Genomic DNA, 24,527 nt, shown 5'->3' with positions numbered 1-24,527 from the left:
TCAAATTGGAAGGGAAGAAGTCAAAATTTCATTATTTGCAGATGACATGATCCTATATATAGAAAACCCTGAGAGATCTACAACAAAGCTCCTAGAACTCATAAATGAGTTTAGCAAAGTCGCAGGTTATAAGATCAATGCGCAAAAATCAGTAGCATTTCTATACACCAATAATGAGCAAGATCAGGAGGAAATCAAGAAACAAATACCATTCACAATAGTAAATAAAAAAATCAAATACTTAGGAATAAATTTAACTAAAGAGGTAAAAAACTTATACATCGAGAACTATACAAGATTGTTCAAGGAAATCAAAGAAGACCTAAATAAATGGAAGAATATTCCCTGTTCATGGATAGGAAGACTGAATATTATTAAGATGTCTATCCTACCAAAACTGATCTACACATTCAATGCAATCCCAATAAAAATCAACACAGCCTTCTTTAAGGAACTAGAAAAACTAACTATGAAATTTATTTGGAATAAAAAGAGGCCCCGAATAGCCAAAGACATATTGAAAAAGAAAAACGAAATAGGAGAAATCACACTTCCTGACTTCAAAACATACTAAAAAGCTACAGTAGTGAAAACAGCATGGTACTGGCATAAGGAGAGACACACAGACCAATGGAATCGAATTGAAAGTTCAGATATAGAACCTCATGTATATAGCCATATAATATTCGATAAAGCCACCAAACCCTCTCAACTGGGAGAGAATGGCCTATTCAACAAATGGTGCCTGGAGAACTGGATAGCTATATGTAGAAGAATGAAAGAGGATTACCATCTCACACCTTATAAAAAGATCAACTCAAGATGGATCAAAGACCTAAATATAAGAGCCAAGACCATAAAGACCTTAGAAAGCAGTGTAGGGAAACATCTACAGGACCTTGTAATAGGAAATGGCTTCATGAATATCACACCAAAAGCACGAGCAGCAAAAGAACAAATAGATAAATGGGACTACCTCAAAATTAAAGCCTTCTGCACCTCAAAGGAGTTTGTCAAGAAAGTAAAAAGGGAACCCACACAATGGGAGAAAATATTTGGCAACCATATATCTGATAAGAGACTTATAACTTGCATATATAAAGAACTCATAGATCTCGAAAACAAAAAGATAAACAACCCATTTAAAAAATGGGAAAAAGATTTAAACAGACACTTCTCCAAAGAAGAAATACAAATGGCTAAAAAGCACATGAAAAAATGCTCCAAATCCCTAGCTATCAGGGAAATGCAAATCAAAACTACAATGAGATACCATCTTACTCCCATAAGATTGGCAGCCATGAAAAAAACAGTAGAATACAAATGCTGGAGAGGATGTGAAGAAAGGGGAACACTCATCCATTGCTGGTGGGAATGCAGAAGGATCCAACCATTCTGGAGGACAGTTTGGCAGTTTCTCAAAAAAGTATCCATAGATTTGCCATATGACCCAGCAATACCACTGCTGGGTATATACCCATCAGATCTGAAAACAAGGACACAAACCGATATATGTACACCAATGTTCATAGCAGCATTGTTCACCATCGCCAAAAGTTGGAATCAATCCAAAAGTCCATCAACAGATGAGTGGATCAATAAAATGTGGTATATATACACAATGGAATACTACTCAGCTGTAAGAACCAATACACTACAATCACACGTGATAACATGGATGAACCTTGAGAATCTTATGTTGAGTGAAGCAACCCAGGCATTGAAGGACAAATACTATATGACCTCAATGATATGAAATAAGTTAACTGCCTCAGAGAGCTAGAGTCTGGAAAAGTGGCTTACTGGAAATCGGGGGGTGGAGGAAGGATGTGAGTTAATGTCTATAGGGGTGGAATCTGTGATGAGCTGGGGGTAAGTATGAGCACAAAGAAGGGACAAAATGGGGGCAAGGGGTTACCTTCGGGTGGGGTTTTCTGGGTTTGAGGGGGGCTGGGGATGGGAAGAGGGGTAATATGGTCCAAGAAATAGGTGGGAGGGAGGGGCAACATACAAACATGGGAGAGTGCCAGAAGTTCATTGAGAACTAAATGTTGAGTAAAACGTATCAAAGTATAAGTAGGAGGGTTACCTGGTTAGGACGCTCAGGGGGTATGGTCTGATGCGGGAGGACTCCGGAGGGAATAGCTGAAGGCTCATTTTGCCAAGGTGGGTTCTACCATTGGGTGGGGTGGACCCATATCCTGGGGAAGACTAATGCCGTCGAATAGAGAGAACTGTATCTCTCGTGAGAAAGGACGGCTCCCAGGGCATTAGATTGGCAGGCGTTGTGGGCCCTAAGGGGAGGGGAAAATGGACGTGCAATGGATGGAACAAAGGTAAATAAGGGGGCAAAAGAGGAGTTATGTGAGAGTACACGAGGATGAATATAAAACAGCTAATATTACACCAAAAACATATAGGGGACGACAGACTAATAATGAAAACCATAAGACAAAACATAGGATAACTAAAAAATTTAGAAAACTGTACAACCTAAAGTATGGACCACATAGTAAGCACAAATGTTACTTTGTTTGAAAACTATAGTTTCAGAATCTGTACATCAGTTTCAGGAAATATGATATGAATAAGTTAAAAGATTATTGCTGTGGAAGGGAAAAGGTTTTATGGTGGATCTGGGGAAATACTGTATATTGTATATATGAATTTTGGTGATCTAAGACTCTTCTGAAGCTGACATTATGTTGGGATTCACTTTACAGGAAGTTTTGGATCACAGAGTGGTTCAACAATGGCAGCGGAGGAATACTGATATGGGATGTTATTGACAGGATATATATGGTTGACAGGGAGTTATACAGGGCATATGCCCAGGGTATATGGTAATGTCTATATATACTCATAGTGGAAACAATTAAAAACAACAGCTGGGGGGGTACTGGGCTCCTGGCCGGGGGGTCACTGTTGTGGGCCCTGGGAGAGCAGCGGCAATCCTCCAGGTGCAACGGCAAAAACCAGGAAGGAAGGAGGGCCCAACAGTGGGCTCTTGATACTAATGGCTACACTTTTGAGCCTATGCACCTGCATTAAGAACAAGGCCTAGAGTAGCATTGTGCCTGGGGGTTTCCTCCTGACAGCCTTCATGTTACTCAAATGTGGCCACTCTCACAGCCAAACTCAGCGTGTAGATGTGATGCAGTCCCCCCAGCGTGGGACACGACACCCGGGGATGAGCCTCCCTGGCACCGAGGGATCACTACCACATACCAGCTGAAGAAGCAACTAGAAAATGACCTTGAATTAAAGATTCAATGCGGAACAGCAGAATATACCTATCTGCATATAATAACATGACTTCGGGAAGCGGTTTGACCTAATGTAAGGGGGAAATGGAAAGGAGAAATGAGATTATAAGGCTGTGAGTCTCTAAAAAAGAGTCTGGAGGTTGCCAGAAGGAATAGCCCTATGTACAACTGAACAGAGTCTAAGAGACAGATAAGGTAGATACAACCCCAGGTATTGGTTCTTTTGAGGGATAAAGAGACCCACGGGCTCTATGGTCATGGCAGAAGGGGTTCACTGCCATGACAGATGGCCCTTCTTTGGAGCTGGTGTTTCTGCGTGATGGAAATGGACTCAGAGGGGATCTCTTTTCACAAGACTTGCATGCTACTTTATTGGAATTGTAGTTGGTGCTGGGTTTAAGATATATGTAAGGGCCAGCATCCATGTGGAATCTGAGCCTCCTCTTGACATAGAGGTGCAATGGACACAACCAATCCAATGTCCACATAGAAGAGGTGGCATTGGATTGGGAAAAGTGGACATGGTGGACGATGGGTATGGGGAAGGGCAGGAAGAGATGAGAGGTGGGGGCGTATTTGGGACGTGGAGCTGCCCTGGATGGCGCCTCGGGGGTGATCACCGGACATCGTGGATCCTCACAGGGCCCACTGGATGGAATGGAGGAGAGTATGGGCCATGATGTGGACCATTGTCTATGAGGTGCAGAGGTGCCCAAAGATGTACTTACCAAATCCAATGGATGTGTCATGATGATGGGAACGAGTGTTGTTGGGGGGGGAGAAGGGGGGTGGGGGGGTGGGTTTGAATGGGACCTCACATATATATTTTTAATGTAATATTATTACAAAGTCAATAAAAAATAAAAAATAAAAAAATAAAAAAGATATATGTAAGGGATTTGAATCTCTGGACTGATAATATGACACCCAGGCCCAGAGCCTCAACAGACTTCAGCTCCTACACTTTGACTTATTGGACTTACTCCACTCAGCTAACATGGAGTTGAAGAAGGTCAACCACCACAACATGGAGCCTAGAGTGTCTACAACTAGAAGCGGGAAGAGTGCATCCAGTACCCAAGTGGAATCTAAGCCCTCACTTGACATAGGTGTGCAATGGACACAACCAATCCAATGTCCACAGAGAAAATGTGGAATGGGTGTGGGAACGGTAGCCATGGGGGCTGCTGGGTATGGGGAAGGGGAGGAAGAGATGAGATGTGGAGGCGTTTTCGGGACGTGGAGTTGTCCTGGATAGTGCTTCACGGACAATTACGGGACACTGTAGATCCCCCCAGGGCCCACTGGATGGAACGTGAGAGAGTCTGGGCTATGATGTGAACCATTGACTATGGGGTGCAGTGATGCTCAGAGATGAACTTACCAGGTGCAATGGATGTATCACGATGATGGGAGAGAGTGTTGCTGTGGGGGGAGTGGGGGGCGGGGGCGGTGGGGTTGAATGGGACCTCATATATTTTTTTTAATGTAATTAAAAAAATAATAATAATAAAAAAAAATCACTTGGAAAAAAAAAAAAAGAAAAATTGATAATTTGGACTTCATCAAAATTAAATTTTTTCTCTGTGAAAGACACTGTTAAGAGAATGAAAAGGCAAGTTACAGACAGGGAGGAATATTTGCAAATCACATATCTGACAAATTACTTGCATCCAGAATATATAAAGTACTCTCAAAACACAACAGTAAGAAAACAAACAACCCAATAAACTAATGGGCAAAGGATTTGAACAGACACTTCACCAAAGAAGAGATATGGAGATATGGCAAATAAACACATGAAAAAGTTGTTCAACATTATTAGTCATTATGGAAATGCAAATTAAAAACAAAACGAGATACTGCTAGCACCTGTTATAATTGCTAAACTAAAACAATCTTACAAACCAAGTGCTGGTGGGAATGGGGAGTAACAGTAATTTTCTTATATTGCTGATGGAAATACACAATGGTACAGCCATCCTGATAAGCAGTTTGGCAGTCTCTTGCAAAGTTAAACTTACTTTCACCTTACATTCACCATAAGTAATCTCAGTCCTAGGTATTTACCCAAGCAAAGCCAAAACTAAGTTACTCAAAAATCTGAATACAAATAGCTACAGTTGCTTTATTTATAATAACCAAAAACTGGAAACAGCCTAAATGTCCGTTACCTAGGGAACAGATAAACTCTGGTAGATCCATACAATGGACTAATACTCAACAATAAAAAGGAATGAATGCTTGAAACACACAAAAACATGGATGGATCTCAAATGCTTTATGCCAAGTGGAAGAAGCTAGACTCAAAAGGCTATATATCATATAGCTCCAGTTCTCTGACATTTTAGAAAAGGCAAAACTATAAGGACATTGAACAGATCAGTGGTTTCCAGGGGCTAAAAGGAGGGGAAGGGTTTGACCAAAAATGGGCAGTACCAGGGAATTTTTTAGTGAGTGTGCCATAACTTGATTATGGTGGTGGTTTCATGACTCTATGCATTCACAAAAACTCACTTTTAGTGTATGTAAATTTTTTTTTTTTAAAGACAAAGATTGTCAGGCTGTGTAAAAATACAATAGTGTCTCTGATAGTGTTTGTTGGCCAAGGGCAAACTTTGCTCCAAAAAAAGTGAGTTCAGTTCTCATTCTGAGACCTACTATAAGATTATACCCCAAAACTCGCTGTTTAAAAAAGAACAGTATTTCTATTTTTAGATTGCTACCATGTAACAGGAAATTAAAAGCCCATACACATTAGATTCAAATAAATACATTTTAATACATGGTAGTTCTGCATATTGTCTACAATTACAAAACATGGAGAGTGAGGGGAAAAAAGGAGGTTGAAATTATAAGTCTGAAAATGGCAAGGTGAGTCCCTGAAATTTTGACTTTTTATCCAGCTGTTTTGCCATCGTAGAGCTAACTTTAGACAGAACAATTTTCTCATAAAATACAGGGTAATTAAGAAAAGTAGCTTTTTTCTTGAGGCTTCTAATTCAGAGTTGTGCATTGTACTTGGTTTTCTGAAGAAGCCAGCAGTCCAAGAGTAATCTAAACCGTCCGTCTCAACCTATGCCAAGAAACCTTTAGCTAAAAAATCAGTGTTAGCTCCTACAGCTCTTTTATATTAATGAGCTTTAAGATGAAAACAAAGTTACAAATAAAGTTTTTCCTTAATAAATACACAATGTGGAAATTGTAGATCATTTCCCCCTGCAAGATGGATGACTGCATTTGCTTTGTAGTGCAGTGTAAGAAGGCTACACAGGATTTCTCTTGCTGATGATTGTAATAACTGCTTTACCTTGCTCTTTACCTGTTGGGAATGTCAGCAACATGCGACACATTGCCACAATATTTTTTGAGCAATGGTATTTTAAAAAAAAAGTGAGGTGTCAAACCCAAAGAATCTAACCCAAACCAAATAATTCAGACCACAAAAATGAGGCTAGTTTTCCCCATTTCTCAAAATAACTGGAACTTGAGTACACACCAAATCTCCATTTTTCTTTGTGCCATGTAGATACTGCCACAAATGCAAGAGATTCTTCGCTTTTCGGGTCAAAGTGAGGCTGCTCTTTTCATCCTCTTTACATAAGTGGACAATTACTTTTCACCAATTAACTATGAAACAAATCATATTAAAAGAGAAGACAATTTTATTTAACTCCTGAAAGGTTCAAGTGCTACATGAGAAATGATTTGTGTGTTTATAACAGTGTATTCAGTGCATGCATATTCATTAAACTACTTACTAAAAATCTTAGAGAAATATTCAACCAACCCCAGGGTCATCTAAAGTAAGTTTTTCCATCCAGCCAAGAATCCAGGAAACTAAAGTAGGAAAAAAAGAAGGTGAAAGAAACCTGGCATCCTATACTGCTCTGGGGTGATGTTTATTGTGAAGCTTCAGTTCCACCCAATTGTTATTAACTAGTGCCTCCTGTCACACAGTCAAAGCTGTCTGATACATCGTGAGACCCCTGATTGTTCAGCACGCTCTCGTGGTTAGGAAAACCACGTTACTGAACTGTTAGCCACTGGCTTGTGACATTTATAAGAACCCTGGCAATTTACCCACAATTACTATAAAGCAAACAAATAACCATTTTTAAAACCTTTCTTCAACTTTCCACATTAAAAATGATCCTATGTGTGTAGAGATGGAGAAAGAATGGGGGAAAGTTACTTTCATTAGACTGACTTGAGTGGAAACACCATGTTCACAGAAAGTTTTAAGAGGCGTAGATAGGTCGTTCTAATGACAGCATGTTACACAGTTATCATAAGCCATGTGGAGACCAAGGAGAATTTCAGAGTATCAGGGTGGCCCACATGTTGTTATTTATCATTTCAATTTCATATCAGAATCAAAATTGAAAGAAAAAAAAAAAACCTGAAACCAGAGCAAGTCATCTATGGCCTGAGTAATGAGGCCTCCTACAAAAAACAGAGATTAACACATTTTTGAGAAACAGGTCTAAGTTTCAGGGAACTACTGCAGCTGTTTAATTCATTTGCTGAAGCAGCCCAAGTACGCAGGTATTTACAGTAAATTTAAAGGGCTAATGTCTTGCCAGTAATTTTACCATTTTTATGAGAAGAAGCATTATGGTAGTTACCAAATAGTAGCACTTACTTATTTTCAGAGCTATACTTTGGTGAATAAAGCAACACTTATAGATAATACATGTATGTTTAATTGCAGTGCTATGATTGAATATTTCAGGAATTGAAAATTCTTTGATAAAGAGAGGGCACACCATCACTTAAAGAATAATATTCTCCTAAAAAGGCAATAATTTTCCTTATTAGCAGCAACACTTGAAGTTTAGCAGGCAGTTTCATTTGCACCATTTTGATTGCCTAAATTTTCAACTGGGCATTAGTCTATTTCAAGGCCATTCTGTTGCAAAACCTTGCTGCACGGTTGTAACATAGCTGTGTCTGTTATAAGCCAGAGAGGACAAAAAATAATTAAAAAGAAGAGATTAGGGAAAGAGTACTCCATTTAACTTTTAACACGAAGGTCTAAAAGAAGAGAGCTGACTTTTCATACAAAAAGATTTTAAGTTCTCTGAACTCCCACCCTGAATAAGCCCTGCTTTTACTAAAGATTGATGTGATTCCTTTAGAAACACTACTGGTCTGAGGACAACTTACCATCTAAATAAATGATTGTCATCTTTATGATATGAGATTCATGAAGACCAATGAAGTAACAACAACTGATGATCATTTATTGAGTCTCATAAGTACTATGAAATAGTTTTAGGGGTTTAGGGGTTTCAGTTGGGATTTTAGGGATAAATTTGAGAGACAGGAAATTTATCATATAAACTAAAGTGTTATTAACTTGTGTTAATGTAGTTATTGGATTATTGAGGAAAAGAAATATATTGCAATTTCCTTTGCAAATGCCAACTTGCATGCATATATAATATATAGACACCTGAATGTTTTTGATGATGATAATTAACAATCATTCTGTCCAGATGTACAGGTCATTATAAGCTATGTAATTAAGACTGGGGCAACATATATTCACAAAATGAATGATAGGTAATGTAATGAAAGATCTGAGAAGTCTTTCAAGCAATCATCCCCTTGTTCATAAAATGCTCAGAAGGAGAGAATAGTTAACATGTAGTTGGAGTTGTGCTTGGAATGGAAGGGAAGTGGTTAATTGAAAATAAAAGGACAGGCACCCACCCCCCCCCCCGCCACCCCCCAAATCCCAAAATCGAGGCTGAGATTTGCTAATATCTTAATAGCTTCTCAGTTGTGAACAAGGCCAAAAGCAGCAGGGTGGAAAGAACGAAGGAGAGAGGGAAGGGAGGGAGAAAAGAAGTCCTTCTCTGAGCTACTTCATGTTTGGGCCTTTTACTCTAGTCCTCACCCTGAGCAAAAATTCCTTTTCCTCTTCCCTCTGAAGGTATTGCTTTTTAAAACAACCTTACAGAAGTTTCTCAGAAGGCTCTGCACAATCCTTGGAAAAATTAGTATTGTAACTTCCCATTTCCAGGAAATTTAACGAGGCCAAAACAGAAAAGTATCACGTGAGATTTCCTAGGTCCCAGAGATTCAGTTTCCCAAGACCATAAAGCTAATACTCATGGTCCAAAGGCACACAGTCTCAAAGAGAAAAACATATATCACGAGTGTCTTTCCTGTCCTAGTTCCATAAAGTGACAGAACTCACTCTACTCACTCTAAATCTGCTTAGCATCTGGAAAAAACTCTTGTTTTATAGACTATACTCACTCAAGTCCTAAATCTTTTTCTCACAATTCATGATGGTAGCAGTGACATTGCAAATTGCACTGTGGAAGATATTTTCCGACTCACTCTGGCTAACAGCATAGATACGTTCAGTCTAGAGGATATTCTTTGTTTACACAAATCAGCTTCATGTTCCATGTATTTGAATTTTTAAAATTTCTTAGGTCTGAGGACTGAAGTGAGTGATATAAATTCTTCCCGGAAATTTCATCTGTAACTATTTCTAATAGACTCTAACCCCCAAATGTGCTTGTTTTAACTTCCCTGTTGCTTTGGAAACCCCTACGTATCCTCATTTAGAGTCTGTTTTGCATTATTGCAGTTCCTTATAAATAGGCTCATGACGTTCTCCAGGTATGAAGATTTGTTTTATATTGATTTCTTTTACATATTGGACTTACTAAAAGCTCTAAAAATTCTGCTTTCCCTTAAATATATGCATTAGCTGACGTATTAATAAAGGTTCTATATTAGATTTTGTATATCATATTAAATTTACATAGGCAAAATGTTAGACTTTGCACAAGTTTGGTACAAAAATAAAACCAAACCTAAGTAAGTAAAGAAAAGGGTCAAGTAAACAATCTAACAGGAAACTGTCCCAAGGCCACAACCACTCCTTACCGTAATTTATAGTTTCACCACTGGCTGCACTTTTATTCTGCCTACTTTTTTAGTCTCTTCCTTAGATCTTTCACTTACATATGCTTTTGGATAACACCAACCTCAACTGAACTGAATTTCTCCTTCTAATGCAACTAGGCCAGTTTCATCTGAACTGTAGGTGTCCCATTTGATACAAATGGTAATATTCAGAAGAGATGCAGGAATGTAATGGAAATATTTCTGCTGTCCTTTCTCATCCCCTATCCTTTTAACCTATCACCACTAATGTGAAACCACAATAACCTTACCGACATACTCAAATATCCCTGAGTTGTTTTTTTTTAAATACTCCTTATCTGGACTTCACAGAATACAAGTTTTAGAGCTGGGAAATTGCAAGAATCTTCCCTGTATTATTTTCAGAGTAGGAAATATGATTTAGTATAATCCAACTTTTGACACATTTTTTTTTTGGTTATAACTTTATGAAAACTTAATCGACATTATTAGTCATTTGGGAAATGCAAATTAAAAATATCATTATATACCAGTTAGAATGGCTTAAAAAACACCAATAAACCAAGACTTGTCAATATCAAGTAGAGCAATTAGAACCCTTACATATTACTGGTGGAACGCAAAATGATATAGCCAATTTAGGAAACAGTTTAGCAATTTCTTATAAAGTTAAGCATATACTTATCAGAAGACCCAATGAGCCCAAAGAAAATTAAAGCACATGTCCACACAAAAACCTGTATTTGAATGTTTATGAATGCTTTATTTATAGTCACCCCAAACTGGAAACAACCCAAATGTGCCCCAACTGGAAGAAGGATAAACAAGGAATACTTCTCAGCAATAAAAAGGAACTAAGTACTGATGCAGGCAATGTGCAAGGTGGATGAATTTCAAATGCATTATGGTAACCGAAAAAAATTAAAAAAGCTACATATTGTATGAATTTAGTTATATGTCAACTTGGAAAAGGTAAAATTATGGACTAGGGTAGGAGGGAAAGGGATTGACTACAAAGGGGCATGAGGTGAGGGTAGAGAATGGGGAGCTAATGCTTATTTTGTACAGAATTTCTATTTAGGTTGATTGTAAAGTTTGGAAATGGATGGTGGTGATGGTGGTGATGGTAATTATACGTATATAATTAACAACACTGAATTATAAATGTATGTGAATGTGGTTAAAAGGGGAAAATTTTAGGTCGTATATGGGTTACAAAATAAAAATCAAAATATAAATCATAGAACTGAATAATACAGTGAACCCTATTGTAGCTAATGGACTAAAGTTAATAGAACAAGTGTAAAAATGTTCTTTCATGAATTATAACAAATGTATTACACTAATACAAGGTGTTAATAATAGGATGGTATATGGGGGAAAATACACCTAATGTAAACTATGGACTATACTTAAAAGTACAATTGTAATATTCTTTCATCAGTTGTAAAAAAGGTATCAGACTAATGAAAAGTGTAAACAATAGGGGGTATATGGGAATGCTGAATCTTCTATATGATTTTTCTGTAAACCGACAACTTCTCTAATTTAAAAAATTAAAAAATAAAACAAAAAGAGCTTTGGGGAGAGTTTTCAATAAAGGAAAAAAAGGGGGGTAGTGAAGGAACTTTTTAGGGTGATGGAAATGGTCTACATCTTGATTGTGGAAGTACTTTACAGACATACATATTTGCCCAAACTCATCAAAAGGGACACTATTTTTTATGCCTTCCTTTTTCCTTTTTTTTTTTCCTTTATTTTTAAAGAAGTTTTAGGTTACATAAATGTTACATCAAAAAAACAGGGGAGTCCCATATATCCCACACATCTTTCATTAGTGTGGCACATTTGTTACAATTGATGAACACGTATTGAAGCATTGCTACTAACCATGGTCTACAATTTACATTGTGACTTACACTTAGCACCACACAATTTTATAGGTTTTGACAAAATGTATAATGGCTTGTATCTATCATTGCAATATCATGCAGAACAATTCCAATGAAACAGGACACTTGATAAGGGTGAATTTTAAGGTATGTGAATTTTACCTCAATAAACCTGACTTTAAAAAAATAGGCAAAAAGTCCTTTATGAAAACTGATAGAAAATGCTGAATATCCTTGTCTTCTAGGTGAGCTTTGCACGTAGAGATTTGTATTACCTCCTACCTAATTATTGCATGACTCTTCAAGAGAAAGTCAACAAAACCTGAAGAACTCCTAAAAGATCCCAGGATTGTTCTCATTATGTGGAAACTTAGTCCTGAAAATAGGGAAAGAAAAACAATAATGTACAATAAATCACAGAGTTAAAAGTGGAATTTTTGTATAAAAGGAAGTGGGCTTGTTAATTGTCCTTTCACTGCTTCCTGACAGTAAGATAAAGATGCTTTACTTTTGTATGTAGACTTTCTCCAGTAATAATTTATTTAATGAAATTTAATTTTAAAATAGTTAACACACAGAAAAGTAAAGAAAAAGAACTTTTGTACATACATACAAATTTAGTGTTAAAATTTTGCCATATTTGATTAAATGCTTAAAAAAACCCAACAATCCGATGCCCCAACTTCATTTCATTTCCTTCACTCCATCTTCAGAGGTAACCTCAATCCTGAAGTTGATATTTCCTTGTATTTTTTTTTTAATTTTTAAAAAAGATTTATTTCTCTCCCTTCCCCTCCCCCCCACCCCAGTTGTCTGTTCTCTGTGTCTATTTGCTGCATCTTCTTCTTTGTCTGCTTCTGTTGTTGTCAGTGGCACAGGAATCTGCGTCTCTTTTTGTTGCATCATCTTCTTGTGTCAGCTCTCCATGTGTGGGGCACCACTCCTGGGCAGGCTGCACTTTCTTTCGCGCTGGTGCGGCTCTCCTTACGGGGCTCTCTCCTTGCGTGGGGGACACCCCTGCGTGGCAGGGCCCTCCTTGCGTGCATTAGCACTGCACATGGGCCAGCTCCACATGGGTCAAAGAGGCCCAGGGTTTGAACTGCAGACCTCCCATGTGGTAGATGGTCGCCCTAACCACTGGGCCAAGTCGGCCACCTCCTTGTATTTTAGAGACTTATCCAAGTTGATCGATGTTGGTAGAATTCACTAACTTTGTTTGTACAGTATTCCGTTATTTGACTATATCATTGCTCTCCTGTTGACAGACATTGAATTTTTGTCTTATAATCATTAATATGAACAACATACCATGAACATCCTAGTAGTGTCTCTGAGTTGTCTGGGAAGAAGACTCTGAGACAGATTTGTGTGCAGGACATTTATTAGGTTGTACCTGAGTATTTTAGTTTCCTAGGCTGTTTACATGGGTTGGCTTAAACAATAGGAATTTATTAGCTCACATTTGGGGACTAAAACAAAGTCCAAATTAAGGCGTGGTCAAGGCAATGCATTCTTCCCAAAGGCTGGCATACCGTGGCTAGCCTTCAGTGACCCTTGCCTCCTTTGTTCTATGGCAAGGCACAGGGTAGCCTCTTCTGGCCTCTCCCTTCTCGTCCGGGTTCCATTGGTTTCAGCTTCCGGCTGCTCCCTCTGTGGCTTTCTCTCTTTCTAAGTTTCATTCTGCTTGTGAAGGACTCCAGTAATAGGTTTAAGACGCATCCTGACTGAGCTGGGCCACACTTTAACTGAAGAAACCTCATCAAAAGGCCCTACTTGGGAAACGAACTTGGCCCAGTGGTTAGGGCTTCCGTCTACCACATGGGAGGTCCACGGTTCAAACCCCAGGCCTCCTTCCTCCTTGACTGGTGTGCAGCTGGCCCATGTGCAGTGCTGATGCGCGCAAGGAGTGCCCTGCCACACAGGGGTGTCCCCCGCGTAGGGGAGCCCCACGCGCAAGGAGTGTGCCCCGTAAGGAGAGCCGCCCAGCGCCAAAGAAAGTGCAGCCTGCCCAGGAATGGCGCTGCCCACACTTCCCGTGCTGCTGACGACAACAGAAGTGGACAAAGAAACAAGACGCAGCAAATAGACACAGAGAACAGACAACCGGGGCGGGGGGGGGGGGGGGGATTAAATAAATAAATCTTAAAAAAAAAAAAAGGTCCTACTTACAATGGATTAGATTCAAGAACGTGTTTTTCTGGAGTGCATACAGCTTCAAACTATCACACAGGGACAAGCACCTGTGGGAGAGTGAAAGCAGCAGGAATGGGCAGAGGCTGCAATGAAGTATAGGCAAAGGCTCATCTAACCTACTTTATCCAGGGTGATTCTTCAGAACTATCTTGAATTAGAGAAAGGAGATCAGACCTCAAACCTTTATATACCTGCATTGAATTGTTACTGGATACAACTGCCCTTAGGTGGAGTGTATGAACTTGGGCAAGCATTTTCTTCAGTTCGAGGCAAATCCTGGAGAGGGATTCGGCTAAAAGCTTTTGGCTCCTAATCTCCAAGCAATGGGAAAATCCAAGCTTTGGTCTAGAGATGGAATCTAGGTGGCACACCATGGCATCTTGTATATATATATATATATAGCATGTACATAAAATATCACTAAACAATCCTTATCCTGATATTTTCTGCTCTATTTTACTTTAAAAAATATGCATGTTGCACCCTCTACATTAATTTCAAAATGCACTAATGGACCCTGCATCACAGTTTGAAAAAACTGCTTTAGGGCATTTATCTATAGGTGGAATTGCTGGAGTGGAGGGTAAATGCATTTTCAATTTTACTAAAATATTGTCAAACTACTTTCCAAAAGGGTCGAGCCACTTGACACCCCCACCAGCAGAGGATGAGAGTTCCAGTTTTCCCACAGTCTCACTAACCTTTCATATTGTCATATTTTTTAATGTTTGCCCATCTGATGGATGTAAAATGGAATAACAGTAAAGAATCTGGCACCCATCCTTTGGTGAAAGTTTAAAAACATTCCTAATAGCCTAGTGCAGACTTCCTGCTAGCTTAACCACCAAAAAAGACATGTGCCAGTTCCTGATAATTAGGTAACGTTCAATTTTTAGTCTTGCAAAATAGAAACCTCATTTTGCAAAATAAATCTTACAGTCTTCTCATCTTTTCTAAAGCACCTACCAGACTGTACTGCATACAATGGACACAAAGTAAACTATCTGTAGAGTGAAGAAGTCAACTCTATGTGTAGATACGTGGTATTTAAGAAGGTTTCACCTTTATTAATCCGTGAGGCAGTGTGGTTTAGGAGAAGCCTGTTGGCCCAGGGATTGTGAGACCTGGGGGTCTGATCTAGTCTAGCCATTTAATTTGAGACAATTCACCCCACCTCTCTGAGCCTCAGTTTCTTTATCTCCGAAATAAGGATTTTATTATGCCTCCTGTTTACTTCATGGGGTGCTTGAAATACTGAATTCTCAGGCTGAATTGATATTTATGAAATAGAAAAGGCAAACAATTGGGAATATGAAGATCTGGATTCTAGTCTTAGCTCTCCCTTCCCACTATTGGATATATATGACCTTGGACAACTTAGAAGTGGGCAAATGGTCACTTTTTTGACAATGAAGTGGTTACTAGATCTCTATGGTTCCTTCCTGCTCAAAAATCCAATGGGGAAGAGAAACTGAAGGCAATTTATGAACGTGTCATTCTCATAAAGCCAGCATAACATGGGTCACAAGATAAGTTTTAAATACATTTCCTAATTACCTGCCCCACCTCAAATGCTCTATAACCCAATCCACCTAGCCCTACCCTTGTCCAATTGCCCTCCATATTCCTTGAAATCCACCCTCGAAATTTTCCTTTGCACCTGACAACCGTTTTTATTACCTTTAATATTTCAACTCTTCTAGCAAATAGAGACTTACCTTATGTGATCATCAGTAGGGTTTGAAATAGAAGAACATGCGTCTTGTCTCTTTTCATAGCTCCACTAATTCCCCATTTCCTCTTTTTAAAACCTTTCTGAAATAATTTCAGGCTTACAGGAAAGTTGCAGAAATAATACAGAAACAATACATGGTACCCCTATGTACCCCACCCCCACCCAGATGCCCAGATTTACCAACTATTAGCATTTTCACACATTTGTTATATCATCCTCTCTCTCTCCCCCTCTTATCTATTTTCTAAATATTTGAGAATAGGCTACATACACCATGCTCCACTAACACTTAACACTTCTTTGTACATTTCCTGAAGACTAAGATACTCATTTATGAACCCATCTTAATTTAAGTACAGCTATGAAGTTCAAGAAATTTAACATTGATGTAAGGCATGTAGTCACTATTTGCATTTTTCATATGTTCCAATGATGTCTTTTGGGCATCTTCTCATCCATTATTAGATCCGGTCCAGGATCACGTATTGCATTTAATTGTGACTATCTTTGTAATCTCTCTCTTTTTTTAAACTGTGGTAACATATATTACAACATAAAATTTCCCATCTCAACCACTCCCAAGCATACAATTCAACGGCATTAATCACATTCACAATTTGTGCTGCCCTCACCACCAACTATGTCAAAACCTTTGCTTCACCCCAAACAGAAACCCTGCACCCTGTATGCATGAACTACCCATACCCACATCCTGCTGCATCCTGGCAACCTATATTCTGCTTTCTGCCTCTGTGAATTTGCAAATTCTAGTTATTTAATTTAATTGGAATCATATATCATCTGTCCCTTGGTGTTGGGCTTATTCCACTCAATGTGATATCTTCAAGCTTCATCCATGTTGTGGCAGGTATAGAACTTCCTTTCACAGCTGAATGATATTCTACTATATGTATATATCACATTTGGTTTATCAATTCATCTGCTGGTGGACACTTGGTTTGCTTGCATCTTTTGGCTATTGTGACTAATGCTACTATGAACATTGGTATACAAATATCTGTTCTGGTGTCTGTTTTCAATTCTTTTGGGTAAATACCTAGAAATGGGATTGTCAGGTCATTTGGTAGTTCTGTGTTTAACTGTTTTGAGGAACTGCCAAACTGCTTTCCATAGCAGTGGTGCCATTTTACATTCCCACCAACAATGTCCAAAGGTTCCTATTTTTCTGCAGCCTTGCCAGCACTTAATTCCCCTTAAAAATTTTTTTTAAATAGACCTTCTTGTGTAGCAGGTGCAGCTCAGTGGTTGAGCACGTGTTTCATATGTATGAGGTACCAAGTTCAATCCCTGGTACCTCCTATGAAAATAAAAAGACATTTTTGTATGTATGAGATGGTATCTCATTGTGGTTTAATTTATATTTTCCTGATGGTTAATGATGTTGAGCATCTTTTCATGTACTTATTGGCCATTTGTATATCTTCTTTGGAGAAATATCTATTCAAGTTCTTTGCCCATTTTAAACTCAGGTTGTTTGTCCTTTTTGTTTTTGAGTTGTAGAAGCTCTTTAAGTTTTCTGGATAGTAAACCTTTATCAGATATATATTTTCCAAATATTCTCTCCCATTCTGTAGGTTATTTTTTCACTTTCTTGTTAATGTCCTTTGATGCACAAAAGTTTTAAATTTTGATGAAATCCAATTTATCTACTTTTTCTTTCATTGTCTGTACTTTTGGTGTAAAGTCTAAGAATCCATTGCCTAATACAAGGACCTGAAGATATTTCCCTATGAGTTCTTCTAAGAGTTTTAGAGTTTTAGCTCTTAAACATAAGTTGTTGATCTCTGTTGAGCTAATTTTTGTATATGGTGTGAGGTATCCATTCCTTTTAAGCACAGTTAGTTCACAAATGACCTTAATTATATAGTCTCTTCCACCCAATATTAAGGATTATATTGCTCTTCTTGAACTAACTGTATCACCTTCTAGACAGTATTGTATAATCAGACAAGAGTTTGAACTCTATCTTGCCATCTCTAAAAAACTTTCTCTCACTTCAGTTCTAATATATTCAAATAAAAGATAGCCTCATCTCAACTTCTTTCTGTTTCCCTTTTAGGATAATTTAAAACATTGCAAGTTATTTACCATATCTAAATTCTATTAAGTTAATAAGGTTATATTTATTAATGATGCCATTAAAATATTTACAACCAACTATGAAAAATTGCAGGGTTATAAGTAGAGAACAGAGAGGAAGGAGATCTGTTATTTGATGATAATATAGTTATGCTGACAGTAGAGAGCTAAAATAGCTTTTGTGGATTATTTTGTTAGTAATAACCATCTTACAAGCAGTTTTGGAGACTTTTTTGCTTTTAATTTAAATATTTGTTGTTAAAATCCGCAGTAAGCTAATGGTTAAAATTTTTCCCTTCTGGGTTAAATTTGCCTTTGATAAAACTGGCTAGAATACTGTACATCAAACCATCTCTTTGTCTATACACACATGCATGGGAAAGGAGAAAGTGGTGCTAATGGGTAGCAGTGACTTAAATGCTTTCTCCCAATTAAGACCCATATATTGTCAGTCTGAAAGTAATCAGAATGAGAGGGGCAGGGAGGAGGAGATGTAGGTGCTAATGCTCTGTTCTTCTTAGGAACTTCCGGATAGGTTCACCAAGAATACAATGATTGGAGAGGAGGAAGCTAGCAACCTCCAAATATATCTGGAACAACTGATATATGACTGTGTGTGTTTATTTATTTATAAAAGTAATTCATGTCTATTTTAGAAAATTTAGGAAAAAAAATAAAGAAAACATTAAAATGAGCTCTATTCTCTCTGCCCAGAGATAACCACTATTATGATTTTAATATATTTCCTTTCATATTATATTATTTATTATTATATATTTATATATATTATATAATTTTTGTTTTTTTTTTTACAAAATTGGGAATATATTTATACATACTTTTTCATTTTTTCATTTATTGAAATTTATCACTTATACATAAACATACATAAACAATAAGTGTATAGTAACAGTTGTGAAGTTTCAAAACAAACATACATAACATCATACAGGGCTCTCATATCTCACCCTATCTACAACACCCTGCATTGTTGTGAAACATTTTCAACTAATGATTAAAGAGCATCCTCAAAATATTACTACTAACCAAAACATCTTACATTTGATGGATTTTTCCCAACTCACCCTATTATTATTATTATTTTATATAATTTATACATTAACATACATAAAAAACAAGTGTATAGTAAAAGTTGTGAACTTACAAGGCAAACATGCATAACATTGTACAGGGGTCCATACATCAACCCACCACCAACACCTTGCATTGTTGTGAGACATGTTACAAATTATGAAAGAATATTGTCAAAATCTAACTATTAACTATAGTCCTTATCTTGTATTAATTGTATTTTCCCCTAACCCACCCTATTATTTTTTAAATGTATTTTATGATAGAAGTTATAAACCTACAGAACAATTATGCACATGTGCAGAATCCCCTTACAACATCCTTCTATGAACACACCACACTGTGACAGACCATTTTTTACAGATTATGAGATAATATCATCAGACTATTACCAGGTCCATAGCGTACATCTGGCACACTTTTTCCATACTCCCCCATTACCAACACAGTACATCTTTGGCACAGATGCATGAATATTACATTATTACTGTTAACCATACTCCATAGGTCACTCCAGTTGTATTTTTCCCATGCTTCTCCACATTCCCACCACCCTGCAGTAGTGATGGACATCTGCTCTAGCTCACAAAGGACATTCTTGCATCTGTACCATCAACCACAATTCTCATCCACCTCTGGGCTTACTGTGTTATTCAGTCCCTAGATTATCCCCTAGCTTTCTGTCAATTGACATTTACATCTCTAGACTACCCTTTTCAGCCACATTCCCATCTACAAACCAACTGTTACTCACTATAATGTGTTACCATCAACTCTATACATTTCCACACTTGTACAGTACAGTTAATTAAAACTTCTACATATGTTAAACATCAACAGTCCATCTCAGTCCTCCTCTTATCTCCTTTAAGAATCCACTATCGGGAAGTGGACTTGGCCCAGTGGTTAGGGCGTCCATCTACCACACGGGAGGTCTGCAGTTCAAACCCCGGGCCTCCTTGACCCGTGTGGAGCTGGCCCATGCGCAGTGCTGATGCCCGCAAGGAGTGCCGTGCCACACAGGGGTGTCCCCCGTGTTGAGGAGCCCCACGTGCAAGGAGTGTGCCCCATAAGGAGAGCCGCCTAGTACGAAAGAAAGTGCAGCCTGCCCAGGAATGGTGCCGCACACACGGAGAGCTGACGCAACAAGATGACGCAACAAAAAGAAACACAATCCTGTGCTGCTGACAACAGAAGCGGACAAAGAGGAAGACACAGCAAATAGACCCAGAAAACAGACAACTGGGGCAGGGGGGAGGAGAGAGAAATAAAATAAATAAATCTTTAAAAAAAAAAAAAAAGAATTCACTATCTACCACCAGATCTTGAAGATATTTTCCTACATTTTCTTCTAGAAGCTTTATGGTTCTTGCTTTTTATATTTAGGTTTTGGATCCATTTTGAGTTAATTTTTGTATTTAATGTGTAATAGGGGTCCCCTTTCCATCTTTTGGCTGTGTATATCCAGTTCTCTCAGCACCATTTTTTGAATGGACTGTGTTGCCCAAGCTAGGTGGGTTTGACAGGCTAGTGAAAAATAACTTGACCATAGATGTGAGAGTCTGTTTCTGAACAATCAGTTCAGTTCCATTGGTCTATGTGTCTGTCTTTATGCCAGTACCATGCTGTTTTTACCACTGCAGCTAGGTAATATGATTTAAAGTCTGGAAGTGAGAATCCTCCAACTTTGCTTTTCCTTTTTAAGATGTTTCTGGCTATTCAGGACCCTTACCCTTCCAAATAAATTTGATAATCATGTTTTCCATCTATTTAAAAATTGCTGGTGTAATTTTATTGGTATTGCATTACCTCTGTATCTCAATTTGAGAAGAATTGACATCTTTTTTTTTTTTTTTTTTGTAAGAATTGACATCTTAGTGATATTTAGTCTTCAAATCTGTGAGCATGGAATGTTCTTCCAAGCATTTAGGTCTTTTTTTGATTTCTTTTAAAAATTAGTTGTAGTTTTCTGAATGTAAGAGCTTTCCATTGTTGGTTAAGTTTTTTCCTAAATATTTAGGTTTTATCTGTCATATTTTTATTTTTGCCACTCTTCTGACACTTATAGTTACTTTTACTGAATAATCTTTATTTCTAGACTCTCTTCCAAGCCTTTCTCTCCTTTCTTTTCAGGCTGCAGCATACCTTGTGGTATTTCCTGCAAAACTGATCTCTTGGTTACTAACTCTCTCAGTTTCTCTTATCTGTGAATAGTCTAAATTCACCCTCATTTTTGAAAGAATCTTGCTGGATATAAGATTCTTGGCTAAAAGTTTTTCTCCTGCAGTATCTTAAATATATCGTACCACTGTCTTCTTTGTCTCTATGGTTTCTGATGAGAGATCAGCACTTAATCTTATTGGGTTATGTTATGCATGGCTTTTCTCTTGCTGTTCTCAGAATTCTTTGTCTTTGACATTGACATTCTGATTAGTATGTATCTTGGAGCTGGTCTATTCAGCTTTTTTCAGATGGGAGTACGTTGTGCTTCGTGGATATGGATATCCATGTCCTTCAATAGGGTTGGGAACTTTTCTACCATTATTTCTTCAAATATTCTTTCTGCCCCTTTTCTATTCTCTTCTCCTTCTGGGACACCCATGACATGTATGTTTGCATGTCTCTTGCTGTCGTATAGTTCCCTGACAACTTGTTCAATTTTTTCCATTCTTTTCTTCATCTGTTCTTTTGTATGTTTGCTTTCAGAGGCCATTTCTTCAAGCTCCCAATCCTGTCTTCTGTCTCCTCATATCTGCTGTTATATGATTCCAGTGTATTTTTAATTTCATTGATTGCACCTTTCATTCCCATAAGATCTGCTATTTTTCTATGTATGTTTTCATATTCTTTGTACTCATGTGATGTCTTTTTTTCACATAAGGAAACATTTATTTGAGGTTTAACATGAAATCATACAAATAAAATTTGTATAACACAAATCCACACTGAAGCATAATACAGATAGCAAAGGACAAAGTAAAAACAAAGAAAACTAATTGGCAGCTATATACATTGGACAGTTGTGTCTTGTATACTAGAAAGTCTTTTACAAACTATTCGGATCAACAGAAGACCAATCTTCAATGTTGTCCTGCAAGATGGGTACTTTAGCATTTCCTCCTCTTTTCTCCAATGTCCTCCTTTAGTATGGCTGGTAATTGTTTTGGTGATTGCCACCCCCTCAAGATGCCTTGCCATATGTGCTCTGTTGGCCACTGTAGTTTGCATATCCCTGTCCATATCCATAGCTCCCATAGTTATACCTACTATAATCATATCCGCCATAGCCACTATAGTTTTGATCACCACTATAGGTACTATTGTAATTTCCATATCCTTGGTCATAATAGTTATTAAATCATTGGTTCCAGTTTTGGCCCTGACCTCATCCATGACCCCTAGTGCCGCCTTTTTCATCAGCTGCAGCCCCTCTCCCTCCTTTCTGTTTTTGCTGTTGCTGTCTGTATACCTCTTTGGGTTGTGCAACTTTGATTTCACACTTCACAGAACCAATCTGATGATATCTGCTCTCTAATAATTTCTTTACTGGCTCTTCATCTGTGTATGTGATAAAACAAAATCCTCTTCTTTCATTTGTTTTTGTAGCCATAGGAAGTTCAATGTTTTCAATCTTCCCGAATGCTCCAAAATATTCTTTTATTTGTTCTTCAGAAGTATCTGGGCTCAAACCACCCACAAAGACTTTTTTGGGGGGGTTCTTTTCCTTTTAATGCCTTTGTCCTTTTGGGGTCTATCAATTTGCCATCCAGTTTGTATTCCCTCAGTTCCAAAACCTTACCAACACTAGCAGCATCTCTGAAAAGCACAAATCCAAATCCTCTTGAACTTCCAGTGACTGGATATGTTTTAACTGTGGTCTACAACCTCTCCAAATTGAGACAGATACTCAGTCAGATCTTTTTTGCTTGTATCCCAGCTCAAGCCTCCAATGAACATTTTACTGTCATCCTGCTGATTCTTGCTCGCATTGATCTTGGATCCCTCTGCGAATTCCTCTATGTTGCTGTACTTGTTCATGTCCTCCATGGTGGTGGAGTTGTCAGCACTGGGGTGCTGCCTTGCAGGCCGAGTCCCGGTAGTGGAGGCAGTGGAGCCGTTGTATGGAGCTGGGTTTAAAATGGCAGCGGAAGAGAGGCAATGTCTTCTTAATATCCTTCATCTCTTTAGCCATCTCATTGAATTTATTAAGGAGATTTGTATGAACAGGTATAATTAGTTGTTTCAATTTGTTTATGTCACTGGAAATCTGTCTAGTTTCTTTAACTGGACCATATCTTCCTGTTTCTTTGTGTGGATTGTAATTTTTTGTTGGTGTCTTGGCATCTGGCTTACTAGATGTATTTATTCTGGGTGCAGTTGCTCTCTTTAGTTCAGGGTTTTCTTGCCCTTTCTTCCTTGCTGGTTGTGTAGTAGGAGCCAAGGAAGTAGTTGGTGCTTAAGCTGTGGAGGCTCAAGCTGCCCTCATTGCCCCAGGGACCGATGAAGCTTCTCCCAACTTTTTCCTTTGCCAGGGGTAGGGATAGAGCCAAAGCTGTGTGTAAGAATCAAAGTCTTGCAGGCCATTCTGTAGCTGCCCAGAGAGCCTGATGAGGCTTCATGCCCTTTCCTCCCCGCTCTGGAGTGGGGATGGAGCTGCAGCATGGGAAGCAATCTATGCCCTGCAGGTCCAACATGATCGCAGGTGCCCAGGTAGACTTCTGACTCTGTCCAGCCGAATGTAGCTGCAGTTATTGGGATAGACTTGTGCAGGGCCTGCCATCTTCCTCTCTGCTAGAGGTGGGCTGACGCCTAGGCTAGGGCGACAGGCCGATCTGGGTAAAAGAAACTGGTCCCTACTCTCATTGTGCTTTTCAGTCAGACTGGCTTTCCCTAAAATGGCAACTACCAGCTTCTTTCCCACTTGGTCAGGTTCAGACTTTAGCTGTTCTTAGGGTTATACTTAAGCCAGCTGAATTTATTAATCAGTAGCTGAAATCGGTGCCCAACCATCTCCTCCTCCCCTGTTTTTGGGAAACGGACCTTCCAACTTCCAGCCATGAATAGCTTCTGAGATGGCTTGTGCCGCCATAGTAGGATGATCACTGGCTTCTGCAGCATAGCCTGTAGTTTCCTGGACAGGCTAGAGCAGGTCCCCCCAGCTCCTTCCCTGCTGGAAGTGGGGTCAAGGCTTAGGTTAGAGTTGCAATCTGATCTGGGTGGAAAGAAGGCTTTCCGGGCCAGCTTTGTGATTTTTCAGTCCATCCTCATGCCGGGGGCAGAGTTAAAATGGCAGCTACTGGCCTCTTTCTGACTTGGACAGGTTCAAACTTTCGCTGT

The 24,527-nt window shown here is 38.5% G+C and overlaps 1 pseudogene; it reads right to left on the bottom strand.

Moving 5' to 3' along the window:
- Window positions 1-22,332: 22,332 nt before the first annotated feature.
- LOC101443162 (heterogeneous nuclear ribonucleoprotein D-like) lies at window positions 22,333-23,382 on the bottom strand (annotated as a pseudogene).
- Window positions 23,383-24,527: the final 1,145 nt, after the last annotated feature.

The sequence above is a fragment of the Dasypus novemcinctus genome, chromosome 3 (assembly GCF_030445035.2).
Source record: "Dasypus novemcinctus isolate mDasNov1 chromosome 3, mDasNov1.1.hap2, whole genome shotgun sequence".
Taxonomy (NCBI): Eukaryota; Metazoa; Chordata; class Mammalia; order Cingulata; family Dasypodidae; genus Dasypus; species Dasypus novemcinctus.
Note: the sequence above shows the minus strand (reverse complement) of the source record. Positions and strands in the feature narration are given on the sequence as shown.